This window comes from Humulus lupulus, chromosome 1 (assembly GCF_963169125.1).
Source record: "Humulus lupulus chromosome 1, drHumLupu1.1, whole genome shotgun sequence".
NCBI lineage: Eukaryota > Viridiplantae > Streptophyta > Magnoliopsida > Rosales > Cannabaceae > Humulus > Humulus lupulus.
Genome location: NC_084793.1, coordinates 35,961,421 through 35,978,244, shown reverse-complemented (window position 1 = coordinate 35,978,244; position 16,824 = coordinate 35,961,421). Strand labels below are relative to the sequence as shown.

Below are 16,824 nucleotides of genomic sequence, written 5' to 3'. Positions count from 1 at the left end.
ATGCTTTAGCTAATGTGGCAGCTGAGCTAACTTGGTTCAAATATTTGTTTTCTGAATTGAAGCTGTCCATTGGGTCTCCAATCATCTGGTGTGATAATGTCTCTACAACTCATCTTGCCTCCAATCCCGTTTTCCATGCCCGTACAAAACATATCGAGATAAATTTCCATTTCATTCGTGACATGGTGAACGGGAAAGAAGTTGCAGTTCAATACATTCCTTCTAAACATCAGGTGACTGATATCCTTATGAAGCATCTGCTCAAAGCTCCTTTTCTACTCTATGCTCCAAATCGATAGTCCTTCCCAGACCTGTCAACTTGAGGGGGACTATTAGAAACTAAGTCAAAGTCTTGTCTTAATATCAAGATTAGTCATGTTATTTCTGTTATAACCAATTCAATTATTATATTTAAGCTCTAATGGGCTCTCTTATATTGTAACAAACTCTCTTGTACTGATTTTGTAGTTTTTTACTCATCTAGAAATAAGACAAGCTAGCTCAGTTCATTTTGAGATCTTGAGCCATTTTATTTCATTACTCTTTACAATAATAAAAATATATACAAGACAATATAAATAGAAAGTGGAAGATTTGAACATAATTTGGAAATGATTCATAGAGCCAAACAAAAGTAATAATGGTGTCAAAAATAGAGAAGGAATACCGGTTTTTGCAGAGAGAGAAAGAAATGGATTGAAATACCAAGAAGGGATGAATATAAGATCAAAGATTAAGAAGGGGCATTTATGTAAACATTTGAGGAAGAGATAAGAAAATTCAAATTTTAAGAGAAAGATGGGGTAAAAGAAAACATTCTATATTTTTAAGAGGGCAGTGGCCCACCAGGGTGACTACTAACTATGTATGTCTGTCACTATTCACTCGAACACAAAACACAAGAGTGATATATTTTCTAAGCATTTCGTACTCAACAAATATAAAAGTAGCTATACATCAATAAACAATAGTTACAATATATATATAATCATCAATCATAAGTCAAAGCAAGATACTAGTTCAAATAAGACACAATAACTTGTTCATAAGTCTCAACAAAGGAAATTTAAAATACTGAGCTCTACAATAATATAAAAATAAGATAAACAACATCTTTAATTGCAGATAGCATGTAGTTTTATTCAGATAGCATATAGTCTTCCACAAGCTTCACAGGCAACGCTTCATCAATTCACCTGTAGAAAAAATAAAGAAAATATTCACACCATTACGTTATTATATATTTTGATCCAAGTTTGTTTTTATAATGTTTATTTAAAAATTAAGTTCACATAGGATATATATTAGTGATTTCACACAAACTATATATACATTAAGTAGCATATAATTAAAGTTTTCTATAGTGTGGTCATCACCACTACATGAGCTTACATCCTACGGTTAGTTAGCTATACCCATAATACTTACACGATGGTATTGATTTCATGAATTGATCATGGCCAGTACCAGTAGTAGTCATCCTTCTTAGACTCCGTGAGAGCGAGAGGAACATAGGTGGTGGGCTGTTTGGCTTTTCAAGGCGTTCTCTGGGGCGGAAGCTGAACTGGAACTGGTGGTCCCGCAGTTATGGGAACATTTGATGCAGTCGCCATATTCACTCTACCTCTCTCCCTCATCTTCTTACTACTCTTTTTCTCAGATTTAACTTTCTTCCTCTCGGCCTATGTGTCTCCGAACTATATATACACAAAACAGATTCTTCTAATAATAAGTTCAACGAATATATATATATATATGAAATGAATTATAGGCACCTAGGAGGTAAGAGGCTGGCAGAGTCGATAAATGCTTCAGGATTAGTCATTAGTTGAAGCAGTTCGTTCTTGCTCACTTCTTCTTTCTCATTGTCATCGTACATAACCTTCACCATTTATAATATTGTATATTATTTGACTACATCACAAAAACAATATATATATATATGTATGTATGAATATAGTATATGTATGTGTGTAATAATGTTACCTTAAACCAGCCATTCTTAACTTGATATTCCACGACCTTTCCCTTGTAACTCTCATCGCCAATAGTCTTACTGATAACAACTCCAATCCACTTACGAGCTTCGAGTCTCCATTCTTTCTTACGCTCCTAAATATATATATATAATCAATATATATATTATTATTCTTACAAATTAGAAAATATATTTAAATAATAATTTTGTAACAAATTGTAGTGAAAAAGAAGCTAGGCTTACGTAATCAGTCTTATTTCGAGTGGGCGCCGGTTGTTCATCGGCCTGGTGATTAGGGCCGTAGTTGTTTGGTGAGCTTTCCACGTCATTCTCATCCATTGCCTCTTCTTTTGGATTAACGATAGGACAGAAGTCACTCGTTACTTCATTATCGTTATAATCTGCTTATACATATGTATAATTTTGTCATGGAAATTTATGTGTATTGATAATATAGTTACAAAGTTTAATGTGTATAGTGTAAGGATGTTCCTTCAATAATTTAAAAGAACAAATTTCCTATCTAGACACTAAAGAAACTAAAAGGGGTTAATTAGTATCAACATATATTATTTTCTAACTAGAAAACATAATATAATTTTTCAAGTTGAAAAATATCGAAATTAATCGACACTAAATTTGTACCGTGAGAAATTCTAATAACTAATAAAACATTTGCTTTCAACAAAGAGATTATTTAATAAAAACAAATAGATAAGTACATCATTAATTTTAATTATCTAATATTTATGCCTGTTATATATGTCTACTTTGAACAAACTAAATTAGAGGAAATTTTACATGTCAAAAAAGGGAATAGCTGTTAGGGTATATTGTCTAATTTGAACATATATGTTGAATAGGTTGACAACTAGGGCACAACTATCTATATATGGCTTTAAACGCCAGTATTTGCAAAAAATCGTTAAAATCACAATAGAGAGAATGAGAATGAGACGAATATCAGTTAATTTATATATAATTGTGCTTCAATGAAAAGGGGGGAAAAGTTTTGAAAGCTCTACAAAGTCCAAACAGAAACAAATGGCACTCCTTTTTGGAAAATCTAGTGATTCTATCATATAACAAAAGCTAAATTCGTTCCTAAACATTCATGTCAACAGAGATTATAAAAATTAAACAAAATTATCTAATTAATGGTACTAAAAAAAATAATGAATCATCATATAAGATTTTTTTTCGGTCAAATTTATGCTCTCTTAAAATTCATTTGTTCAATATCCCTCATTTATTAATTAATTAATTTAAGATTAAAGAAACACAACATATAGACTATTCGTATACATTTGAAAGAAGGAGCATTAATACTAATTAGTATTATAGGAAAATGTAAGCAATATTGTTGAAATGTTTATGACACAATTTTAGATTATGTAATAAATAATGCGAGTTTAAATGCTCAAAATTATCACGCGTCTCACGTAGCCTTATTTATATTTTTCTCATCACAAAATTACTCATAAATAATAAAACACAAAATGAATCCTATCGATTGATTATTCTTTCATAGAGATCAATTATCATCTTCAAGCTAAAGTTATGTTTCTATCATCGATCTATTTTTTTCTTGTGGCTTGAATCTAGTTTTTTTTAGTTCAAAATCTCATATATTTCAGATGTTAAAATGAAAACAACCATGGAGAAGAGATCTCATATAAATGTATAGATAAACATCAAAACCAAACATACAATCATACATTTGAATGTACATAATTAGATTTAGCACTAGATTAGCATAGATAAACATAGGATTTGTCTCTTTTCTAAAAAATTAAGAAAATCCTTGTCTCACCTTCGTCCTTGACCACCGTCTCAAAATCATTTTCCTCATTCATTTTCAGATTGGAATCAATAACCCTATAAAAAACTCCACAATAGAAGATTAGATATATTTGTGTGTGTATATATATATATATAAAACAATTACAAAAATTTGATAACCCAGAAAGAAAATTCAGTCACACCTACTTAAGAGCTAGAGAAAAGAAAAAAAAAAAAGCACTCAGACAGTGAAACTGTATTGGCAAATGGTAAGAGTTTATGATAATATCATTCTCTATTTATACTAAAAACATAAAAATAAAAAATGATTTAATTAATTTGTCTTTACTAAAGACTTTGGTCTCTGAGGGTCTACGATATTAATGAATGACACCTGCACTAAGATTCTTTCGTCTCTCTAATATAATCCTCTGCATCACACATCAACGCTGTTCTCTCAAGCTCCAATGACTGGCCTCCACGTCAGCTCTACCTCAAATGATGAATTTCAGATTTTTGACTATTGACTTTGACTTCATCACGATTGGTCTCTCGAGAATCCGTCGTGTATGTGTTATGTACTCTCTAAAGAATATTTTATTAATACGGTTACATTTGTCACTCACATTTATAATATGTTGTCAGAATTAATAAGAAGCCATATACGTAAATTTCTTTTCTTCTTTATTGACTGGTTTTTATGTAATTTTGGTATACACAATTCTCTTTCCCTTAAAAAAATGTGAGACAACCTCTATGGATAAATATGTAATTAATTTATTGTAAATATTTGTCCCTCATATGGTGTTTTATGTCTTATTAGGTTAAACTCTGTTAGAGAAATTTTTTATGTCGGGAAAAAGGTTAGGGGTATTTTGTGTAATTTGACTGTGTATTTAATAAGGTTGACAACTAGGGCAGAATTACCAGATATGATTTAAATCCCACTCAGTCTATTGCAAAAAAGCGTTAAAATCAAGGAGAATGTAAGTGAGACCAATGTTAAGTTAATTTATAATCGTTGAAGCTCTACAGAGTCCAAAAATATCCCCTAAAAAAACCTCCTCTGAAAAATCTAGTGATACTCACATAACATGGACGTTTCTTCATACTATTCATGTAATGGTACTATATAGATCATATTAAAGAATGATATTAATGATGTGTATCATAATAAGATTTTTTTTTCAACTTTTTTTTTTTGTCTTACAACAAATTTATGCTCTTCACATTCATTTGTTAAGATAATTATCCTTAATTTTAAAAGATTCACAATATTTAGACTATACGTACTTTTAATAGTGGAGTCATAAATCAACTAGAAAATTATTCTAGTAATATATTTAGGATAATGTATAAAAGCAGTGATAGAGGCATCATTAAAATATAGAGGGACTCTTTTTTTTTTTTAACAAAGATTATACGAATATATATATACAAAATATATAAATGTATACTTTTTTTTTCTTTAATTTTAGAGTGCCATTGATATATATATATATATATTATATTAAATTGTTTCAAAAACACATTGTACAAAAATATAGATAAAATAGTTAGGGGTCATGGCCACCACTAGTCCCTCTTAGCTCCGTCATTGTATAAAATATTAAAATTTATGGATAGATTAATAAATAACGATCAGTTAAATATTCTAAAAATGATGACGTGCGTGTTTGTAATTGTTTGCATTTTTCTATTTAAAAGTTATTATTGTATAAAGTTAATATCATAAAATATGCTAACCAATTAACTAGTTTACTTGTTGGAGTATTAAAACTTTGCCTAAAGTTTTCTATCATACAAGATTAATGAGTAGAGAATCAACAATATTCTCAATAATACTGGGTGCACATTTATATATAAGTCAAGCCTTCCGTAGAACATTACTACATTAAGATCTTTCCATATAAGAGGTTTTACGTCATTTATTAAAAAATGTTTTAGCATATAGTAGAATCTCTGTATAAGAATACTTTATATAAGAATAACATCTATTTTATTATAAAAAAAAATTGGTCCCAATTTAGGTTAGTTATAAATAAAAATAACTTCTTGCTAACTGTCTTTTTTGCTATTAACTAATTAAATATAAGCTTAAAGAAATTGCAAGAAGAACACAAAGATTTTATGTGGTTCATGTTATTAATTAACCCTAGTCTATGAGTCACTTGTATTAGAATTTGAGAAGCTTGGGGCTCTCAAGCTTCTATGGAGTTCAGACAGCATTTTAGCAATGCACTGAATACAATAGTTTGGAATCAATCCAGGGATCCTTTACAAAGTGTGTCCTAGCCCTATTTATAGATGGTTGATGACAATTCATTCACTTAATATGGATTTAACAACTAATAAATACACATTCTCATAATTAAGGAACTAGTGAGTCCATGCATATCACACGGGGCCCATTTACGAGATTACAACCCACAACTTTTTGGGGTAACATGTCCCTTATAGTATCAGGGGTAGCTGCACGTTTTCCCATGTCAGGCGGCGTCGTGAGACATCCTACTTGTCGCCTGTATGGTCTCGACACCACGACTTGGGTAACTGTAACATGTCATATAGCTGCTTGTGGTCCAGAGTCATTGTGCTTGATACCTGACACTACATTCCAGGCCCCGAGGATGGTCCTCGCAGACTCGGATGACTTGAATTGGAAAGGACTTAGAGGACACACTACAAGAAAAAAATACTTTCAATAAGACCGAAAAAGTATTATCAAATATATACCATAACACTTTTTGATGTGTTAAGGAAAGCGGTGTTATAGTAGGTCGGAGCACTTTGCATAACACTTTTCCATAGTTATAGACACGTGTTATGGTATAGCCTACAATAACACTTTTGTTGTGTTATTTTAATAGTTAGATAAGTATTTCATTATGCTATTTATAAATAGATTATATAACACTTTTTTGTACTTATAAAGTAGTGTTATGATACACTTTATAATAACACACTTTCTGCATTATAGAAAATAGTTTGCATAACATAATTTTATGCTTATAAACCAGTGTTATTGTAAAAGATACAATAACACATTTTTTGTATTATTCTAATATTTGGATAAGCTTGAATTATTATTATATAAACCTGTACATTATAATAATTTTTTATTGCTTTAATTCAAAACCGCTTCATTTAATATACTTAAGACACCCTTAACATTGTACAAATATATTTTTGAGTACCAATTATATGGTTCATAACACATATCACCAAATAATTGTGTCAAAATACATTCAAGATTATCTTAAAAATAATAAAAAAGTCTTAAGATATTCAACACGGCCTAATTAACATAAACAAAATATTCCCACAATAGTCAACAAAATAGTCTTAAATAGTTGCATATTCAAAAGTAAAGGTAGGAATTCATGATCTTCCAAATGTCAGCACACCAAAGCCTTTGGACTTGTAGCTTGGAAGAATTGGACGAGTGGCGCCTTTCGCAGGTGATGACAATGCATCCCCCACCATGCTTGTACTAGCAGGCGAATCATAGTAGGTAGAATCAGTTCCTATAGTTGCAACATCACTTAATATGTTGCTTAGAATATCCAAACTCCAGTTAGCCAAGTAACCAGGCCTTGAGATTTGAGTGCTTACTTCAATATCTCTTGAAAGCATTGCCACAACTCTATACATTGATGGCCTTGATGTTGGTGATGTTTGAGTGCATAAAAGAGCTACTCTTATGAGTCTTCTCACTTCATCTTCATCGAATTCTGATAACTTTGAATCCACAAGATCAGCTTCATTGTTTTGTTCTGGTAAGTTCCAAGCCTAGAGAAGCACAAATTAGTTAGAATTGGGCCTTGTTGTATTGTGAATCCATAGCCAAAACATATACATTGAATAGTAAGGAATTATGTACCCATTCAAGGTCTCTTCCAAATTAGGAGCAGAGTTCGGCCTGCCACTGATAGTCTCTAGCACCACAACACCAAAAGCAAACACATCGGCTTTCTCTGTAAGATGTCTGCGCATGGCATATTCTGGTGCAAGATAGCCACTGCATCATCATCATCATCATCCATTGTAATTTTTTGTTACATGATCATGCATAGAAGTAGGGTGACTAAATGTCTTCAATGATAAATTATCTTACATTGTTCCAACAACATGAGTACTAATGTGAGTCTTATTGTCATCACATCTCTGTGGATGATTCTTAGCCGTGACTCTTCATGAAGATATGCTAGACCTTTTGTTATACCTAAAAAAATGTCGAAACGTGTTGACCAATCTAGTTTCAAGCTATTGTTCCCTTATCATGCCTTACATAGACATTATTAGCCTTGTTTAGTACATGTAATTGTATAAGCAGCATGAGTGTTATTTTTATACCAAAAAGTGCTTGATCAAGACTCTTGTTTTCCAGATACTCGTAAACAAGAAGTTGTTTGTCTCCCTCAATACAACATCCATGCAATTTGATCAAGTTTCAGTGTTGGACAACAGATATTGTGGCAATTTCAGCCACAAACTGGCTCTTTCCTTGATGAGAAGTCATAGACAATTGCTTCACAGCTATCACTCTTCCATCATCAAGTGATCCTTGGTGAGAATGGAGTTGATTTAATGGAATGAAAATAATGAATTTGACATAGTAACATATAGTAACAAACAGTCAAAAAAACTTTTCTACTTTGTCAAATTGTATGCTTAAAATGTACTAACATCTCTTGTTCAAGTGTTATGAAAACTTTTGCAAACAAAATGAAAGTGATGAAATAATGACTTACCTTATAGACAGGTCCAAATCCACCCTCTCCTAACTTATTAGCAGAATCGAAATTGTTTGTCGCCGTCTTTAGTTCAGCATAACTGAAAGTGAAAGGTCTAACATCCATTCCCAAGAACTCTGAAAATGAAAAACAAGGCACCATATGTCATGGCTCTTAATGTTTATGTAGTAGACTATGATGGTTTTCTATTCTATTTCAGAAATTTATAGGATTATGCAACATGTTATAGTAACATTTTACCAACAGTAGGTTCAAGCAGTTTTCTTTTTACTGCTTGGAGGCTTGTTATTAACAGTAGGTTCAAAATATGTACAAAACAATAGTCAAAACTTGATACAAACTATATACATGAGAGGAAAACAAGTACTTATCAAATTTTTGTTTAATTCCGCATTACCTGCAGTAGCACTGATGGCTGAAATAGAAGGGCCATAAGTACCTTGCTTTGGTATGCAACAAGTCCCTTTCCCAGCCAAAAACAGATGAACTTCAAGGTAGTTTTCTGATACTTGAGCTGTGAATACTTTCTCCACAACGCGAAAAGAGACATGGCCTGCCTCTTTTCTGATATCAAAATTTCATTGAAGGCACTTCAATCCTGAAAGAATACCACTGAAAAAAATGACAAGCACAGCTATTAATAGCACATAAACCATGCAAAGAAAAAAGCACCAAGCATTAAAACCAACCTGTTGTTTGAGCTTTCAATTGTGAAGCTGTTCCCAACTAAGTTGCTTCATATTATCCAAAACAAAAGAAAATTAATTAATATTAGTATCCATGTTAGCTTATTCATTGAATGAAAAGAAGAGTAGCAACAAAACTAGTAAACTACTAACCTATGGAAGTAAACAAAAGTATCAAGCTAGAGGGTTTTTATCAAAAAAAGAAAAATGTTTTTTGAGAATTAAAAGAAATACAGGTGTAGATCTGGTTTATTGACCCAAGAAGGAAAACTCCCTACTAAATTGTTGAAAGACACATCTCTGCAACAACATCAGTTATGAGTGAGGAAATTGAGTAACAATAATATAAACTAAGTACACATGAACTTTTGATTTTGTTTTAGGTGATCGATTAAATAAATGAAAGTCTTTAGTTCAAGTTAATTAGTAGGAACTTACATATTGAGAAGAGAATGAACTTTTTGTTTAGGCAAAGTACCATTTATTTTGTTGTTCCCAAGAAACCTAATTAAGGAAAGCATAAACACCTACTTCAATAACCTTTAAGACTAGCAATTAAGGAGGTATGTGATACAACAAAATGGATATTTCATTTATTACAGCTTTGAGAGTGAACTCCAGTTGAAAAGAGAGTCTGGAATCTGTCCAATTGAGTTGTTGAAACTAAAATCCCTGGAAAAAGAATAGAATGTTGTAATTAAAGGATAAAAGCTTTTAAAATACAACATATGATGAAGTGTTCTATTGGAGTAAAAAAGAACAGCTTAAAAAGTTAGCTCCATTGGTATAATCAAAACTTACAACTGAGTCAAGTTTTGGTATTCTCCAATATTTTGGTGGAATTGAATAAGAGATATTGTTATTCCTAAGTACCCTGCAAGGTGTATTAACTAGTTTACATTATAATTTCAGAACAGTGAATAAAGAAAAGAGAATTGTGAGTATAAATCTTGTTGCTTACAATATACTCAGTGACTTCAAGCCCTTAATAAATTTAAGAGAAGATACAGTAATGACTTTTAACATTCTAGAAGATGCTTGTGGTAAAAATATAGTTTTTGTTTTTTCGCTCAAGTGACCACATCAACACAGGGGATCACAATTTCTATTTCAGCAACACAGAAGCATACAACAAAGAAAAAATGAAGCAAATACTATTTATTGGCAATGCTCACAATATGCATTTAATGGCTGAAAGACAAGTTGCTGCAAACAACAACAAGAATAATCTGGCTGCAATGCACATATTGCACAAACTATACCAAACTCATCTAACGCAATCAATCAATTATTTAGAAGAAACGGCTATAGATATTAGACCTCAAACTTTATATCCTGCTTTGTCTATCGCAGACAATGTCTTAACTGACTCCTAACCTTCTATGTCCTAAAAGAAGCCATAATGAATACAGTATAAAAATATTGTACAAGGGAATTGGAAAAGGAACTGTTGGCCTCCGTTTTAATCAACTATCAATTTAAAAGATGGTGCAGCTAGGCCTGAAGGCTATAAAGTAAACTTTAGAATTCATTTTGTTTACTCTTTTGACCGACCTTTTTTATGATTTGTTGTATAAGAACCTTAAAACTTTTACTCCATTCTCATTGACTGCTGTGTAAGTATTTCCATATTTTAATAAATAAAAGTGGGTAAAAACCTACTGCTTTGAACAAGCTGCTTAATCACCAAAATGATGATTTACAATAGCATAAACAATATCTCTGTGACAAACCCCTCTAAAGACTAAGACTTAACTCGTAAGCACATTCTGAATGAGCTATAACACCTCTTTCCCAGGAACAACAGTGACAAAAGTTCTACCTTCATTAAGAAAACTATAACCCGGGTCATCTCTCCATCACGTTCATACATATATATATTCATACATGTATCAACCACCTGAACAATGCCAATAAAAAACACACACAAAATCCAAGTATACCAACTACAGAAACTACAAATTAACTTTCTAAATTTCCAAATTTACAAGTGCATAAGCTAAAGATCCGAAAAAAATAACATATGGGTTTCATTCCATTCATTTAAAAAAAAAATACATCAAGCAAAACATCCTATTTCAACAGTAACCCGAATATCGAACCAAAAATTCCAGCCTACACATAGACATAGTACAGTTAAACGTCAAAAACAACAACTTAATCAAACACATATATTTATACGAGCATGCGTATTAAATCGTATAACTACAGTAACTAACATATTTTGAACAAGAGATACATTATTGGCCAATGTATCTCCATACAACATTACAAACTTGTTTGGAAGAGCCTATATGAATTACAACTAGTATAGTTAAACATATTTATTGAAAAAATAAAATAAAAAAAACATGTGCACAAGAGAAAATTTTTGCACATAACAAATGATTTCTCAATGTTATAATACATTAACAGTTCACTTAAGTGAAATAGTTGATAAATTCTTGAGAAATCCAATTTGTTTTATCTAGTTATTCTATAATGCTTGATTGAATATCCAAAGAAGATGTGGAATATATAATTTGATGCATAACATTCAATATTCACATGTTTCAATACATATAATAAGCAAAAAATTGTTTAATGCATTCTTATTATTGCCTATTTAATACACATCAACACTTTTGAAGCAAAAACTGTAAGGAACAATAAATCTATCAAGGAATTTTTACCAGTTGCATCTTTTAATGTTCAGCCCCAATAATCTTGACAAATAATAAGCTAGCCATGGTTCAAGATAACCTTTCCCTCGTTTCTTTGGGTCTGCACGCAAGAATAGACTAGGTTGGAATAAATTAAAAAAAAAGCGTCCATAATCCATAAATAAAAAAAGAGAAAAATCATAAGATATATACCGTTTTAAGTATTAACTACCCATGATCCATAAAAAGAGAAAATATGTGTATATCTCAGAGCATATCCAGTATTCATATTAAGAAAAAATACCCGCAACACATGAAAAAAGAGAAAAAAAAATCACAAAAACTAGTGTGTGAATGTTTAGAAAGTAACTAGAGAAAGAAGCTCTTGATCAATATTATCAAAAGAGCTAAAGGACTTTTATTTATACATTGTAGAGATGTACAATGAGAGCCACGAGTAAGGCAAGAGAAGTTAGTTACTAAAATACAGTTAGAACAACTAACAAAATAATAGCAGTAACTAATTAACATAAACCCATGACCAACAATATTAACTAACATTATGGAACCATGAATACTTCATAAAACAAAAATCTAATGAATAAACACACCAGCAATACAAGAGCATGTGCAATATTCATATTTCCTAAATATATATACACATCTAAAAGGCATAATCTATGACAACGGAAGAAAAAGAAATCCCAGACCAGATGCAATATTCATATATTTCATAAAATTATGCATAAAACAATATGAATCTACTTTCTCTAGTATAAGTATAGCAATAATATCACAAAGATATCTTTCAAGTATATTCTAAGCCTCAAAAGTTGCAAGTAGTGCTTATCATGAGGTATTGATATTTTTTCAGTTCATAAAGCAGTCTCACCAAATTGGCAAGAGCCCTCATATGAAGATGTTTAATTTTTTAATAATCTAATAATAACCATGGCAAAGAAAATGTAAAGATTTAGCAGCAATACATAATAATACTGCTAATCATTACTCAAATGGGAATATAAACAAAGCTTTGTTGCTTTGTGGAGAAATAGAAGCTTTATGAAGCTAATAAACTTGTGCATTTTCTCTCTTTGGTCCCGTTCAAAGGAAACATCACCCATGTATCTTTCAAGTATATTTGAGTGGATAACTAGAAACTATCAACTTAAGCTATGTATAAATATGAAGACAACCATGTATCAATACCTTAAGTGAAACACGTCGTGCAATCACCTGTCTCAATGCTGATAAGATTCCAGCACATATTGGAACAGTCATTGCTGCCACTACACCAAATACCTCTTTTTATAATACATAATTATAAGCTAATTGGAAAAGTATTATAATAGGTATAAAGTTAAAATGGAGGGAAACAAAAAAAAAATTTGGCTGGGTAAAGTTAAAATGGAGGGAAAAAAAAAGCTCAATTAATGTAAAAGCATTTTTTCACCCAATAAAATAAAAAATTTAGAAAAATAATATTAACCCTCGTCCATGTTTCTCTGAACCCTCACCTCTCTCTGAACCCTCCATCATTTCTCTCAACTTTCCCTTTCTCAATCGATTATCTTCAACAAATTTCCCTCTCTCACTCGATTGCAGTCATCCATCAACAGCTCCAAGGACTTGACCAAAAGAGAGATCTTTCTTCTTGGTGAAGAACTCTCCAACTACGTTGTGGGAAAATAATTGGTAAAGCCCTAAACTTAGTACAAATTATTATCTTTTGTTAGGATACATGTCTTCTTTTTCTGATTCCTTTATTTGGGGATATTCCAGAGGGGTTGTGTTGAGAGAGACATGAAGAGAATGGTGGGCATTCAGTGTTATAAAGGGATTAGACATAGGGAAGGATTGCCAAGCAGAGGACAACGAACAAGGACGAATGCTCGAACCAAGAAAAGTCATCTGCCTATTCCTCTTGCATTGAGGAAGAAATAGTTTCTGCTGTCATTTTCACTACCAAATTAGTCTAGGTTTTCATTTCAATCTTAGCCTTTTTCGAATCATTCTTATTTTGTTGAATACAAAAACATGAAATAAATTTCTTTAATAAGTCATGACAAGCTTCATTTTGTGACTAAAAAAACCTTCTTTCAAGTTAAATAGTAATCTGTGTTGGATTATCTTCTTTGATTTTTTTTTTGTGGCTATATATAGCAAATTACAACTCTCTAAGAATATGATCCACACTACCTTGATATCAGTCAAATTCAAGTTTCAACTCTTTATTTTCTTGTTTTGTTGAGATCATTGTTGGAACCCAAGTTACTGAGCAATTATTGGAGGGGTTTGGTCGTTCAGGTCTTAACTTTTAGGTTTTTCTTTTGATTGACATGATTTTGTTTTGCAGCGCAGTTTGTTTCGGTAACTACCAAGTACCGAACCAACCAATTTCTAATGATGAAAACATTGCCCGAACTGACATATTTTGTGCAGATTTCTCAACTTTACAAATTCTTACAAACTGTTTGGTGATTTGAGTTGAAAGAAGAATGAAACGATGGCATGGAAGACAAACTGCAACGAGTTAAAGAAGAAAACAGGAATCTCTCTGAACTCAACCTTTCAAGCAACATATCACAGAAGAATCTTGATGCACTTTGGTGATGGAAAGTCCACTCCTTGTCTTGATGTGCTCCCAAGACAGGAGAAGGGTTGCTCTGATCTCAACACCTCCACCTTCATCCATCGCATGATCCTTGCCGAGAAACCCAATCTCATCGTTTTCACTGGCAATATTCTTTTTTCCTTCTTCGTTTCTTTTTTACTGACTTGGTATCCTTAAGTTGGAGTTGTTTTTCTTTCTATAATTATTAGCAAAGTGATTTGTCTACTTTACAAAAATTTTTAATAGGGTTTGTATTTGATAGTGAGATTTTTAGCGAATAGAACTTTCTTTGCTAGCCATGAAAATTGACAACCCAGTTTTGAAAATAACATGTACATGATAATAGCTAGTTGGGTTGTTCAGTCCGTGACTGTAAGTCTTTACCTTGTGCTAGTTTGTTTTCTTAGAATTAATTATGTTTTAGCTCTGCTCTGTTAATACCTAGTTGCCCAATCGACTCAATCTCTTTTAACTGCCACTTGATCTTAATTTGGGGACCTATTTTTATATTGTGCAACAGGGGACCTATCTTTATATTCTCTTTCAGGTCTTGAGAATAAAATTAATAACTTAAGACTATTTTTTATGAGAGAAAATTAGTGTTGGAAAGATAAATAGAGATTGAATGTGTAAATCACATGCTAGAATAGTTAAATTTTATATATATAAATTTAGGATGTAACTTTATATTGACCTCTCTCTTTTGTTTTTTGTTTTTTGTTTTGGATCAAAACTAAGTAAACTCAAGATCGGTTGTACTACAATATGACATAGGAAATTTAGAAAAACATATATTAGAATAAGCAATAAATGATAGAGATGAATGCCACAATGATAAGTTTCTTTTCCCTGTTTGAGGGATAACATCATATAACATAATTCCTCATTCCTCATGTGTTGGTATAAGAAAGTATAATCTGTATATATATTCTTCTTGTTTTCCAAGTTTTAGACCACATGGCCCTAGCCATTTGCAGTCACATATTGGCCTATGGTTTGAATTTGGTCTTCTTGTCTTATATAACTGAACTATTCACGAACAATATCATCAAATCATTTTCTTTCTTATGCTATAAATGTTCAATTTTAATGATTCTATTTTTATATGAGTTGCATGACACAACTTTGTTTCAATGTTTCTGGTTTTAAAGAATTGTCCATTTGAGCATTACACACTCTAATATCAATACCTCATGATTAGCACTATCTGCAACTTTTGAGGCTTAAATTATACTTGAAAGTTATCTTTGTTATATTAGAGCTTTATTTAAACTAAAGAAAGTAGATTCATATTTTTTTAGCTTAAGTTGATAGTTTCTAGTTATCCACTCAAATATACTTGAAAGATACATGGGTGATGTTTCCTTTGAACGGGACCAAAGAGAGAAAATGCATAAGTTTATTAGCTTCATAAAGCTTCTATTTCTCCACAAAGCAACAAAGCTTTGTTTATATTCCCATTTGAGTAATGATTAGTAGTATTAGTATGTATTGCTGCTAAATCTTTACATTTTCTTTGCCATGGTTATTATTAGTACGTTCTCTATTATTAAAAAATTAAAAATCTTCATATGAGGGCTCTTGCCAATTTGGTGAGACTGTTTTATGAACTGAAAAAATATCAATACCTCATGATAAGCACTACTTGCAACTTTTGAGGCTTAGAATATACTTGAAAGATATCTTTGTGATATTACTACTATACTTATACTAGAGAAAGTAGATTCATATTGTTTTATGCATAATTTTATGAAATATATGAATATTGCATCTGGTCTGAGATTTCTTTTTTTTCTGTTGTTATAGATTATGCCTTTTAGATGTGTATATATATTTAGGAAATATGAATATTGCACATGCTCTTGTATTGCTGGTATGTTTTATTCATTAGATTTTTGTTTTATGAAGTATTAATGGTTCCATAATGTTAGTTAATATTGTTAGTCATGGGTTTATGTTAATTAGTTACTGCTATTATTTTGTTAGTTGTTCTAACTGTATTTTAGTAACTAACTTCTCTTGCCTTACTCTTGGCTCTCGTTGTACATCTCTACAATGTATAAATAAAAGTCCTTTAGCTCTTTTGATGATATTGATCAAGAGCTTCTTTCTCTAGTTGCTTTCTAAACATTCACACACTAGTTTTTGTGATTTTTTTTCTCTTTTTTCATGTGTTGCAGGTATTTTTTCTTAATATGAATACTGGATATGCTCTGAGATATATACATATATGGAAAAGTTCTCAATGGTTATTACCCACACATGGGTACCTAGATAAATGTGCAAATATGCTGACATGGCATGTAGGTGACTTGGTAGATCAAGTTACCAACAAGTAAAGATTCTTTTTTTTTTTTTTGCATTA

The 16,824-nt window shown here is 31.3% G+C and overlaps 1 long non-coding RNA gene and 1 pseudogene across 1 annotated transcript; one reads left to right on the top strand and one right to left on the bottom strand.

The window, feature by feature from the left end:
• Window positions 1–1,535: 1,535 nt before the first annotated feature.
• Window positions 1,536–10,229, bottom strand: LOC133812901 (probable LRR receptor-like serine/threonine-protein kinase At1g56140; annotated as a pseudogene).
• Window positions 10,230–12,871: 2,642 nt separating this feature from the next.
• Window positions 12,872–14,572, top strand: LOC133822967 (uncharacterized). Its single transcript, XR_009888090.1, has 3 exons — window positions 12,872–13,540; window positions 13,628–13,824; window positions 14,288–14,572. It is a non-coding gene; the product is annotated as an uncharacterized LOC133822967 (long non-coding RNA).
• Window positions 14,573–16,824: the final 2,252 nt, after the last annotated feature.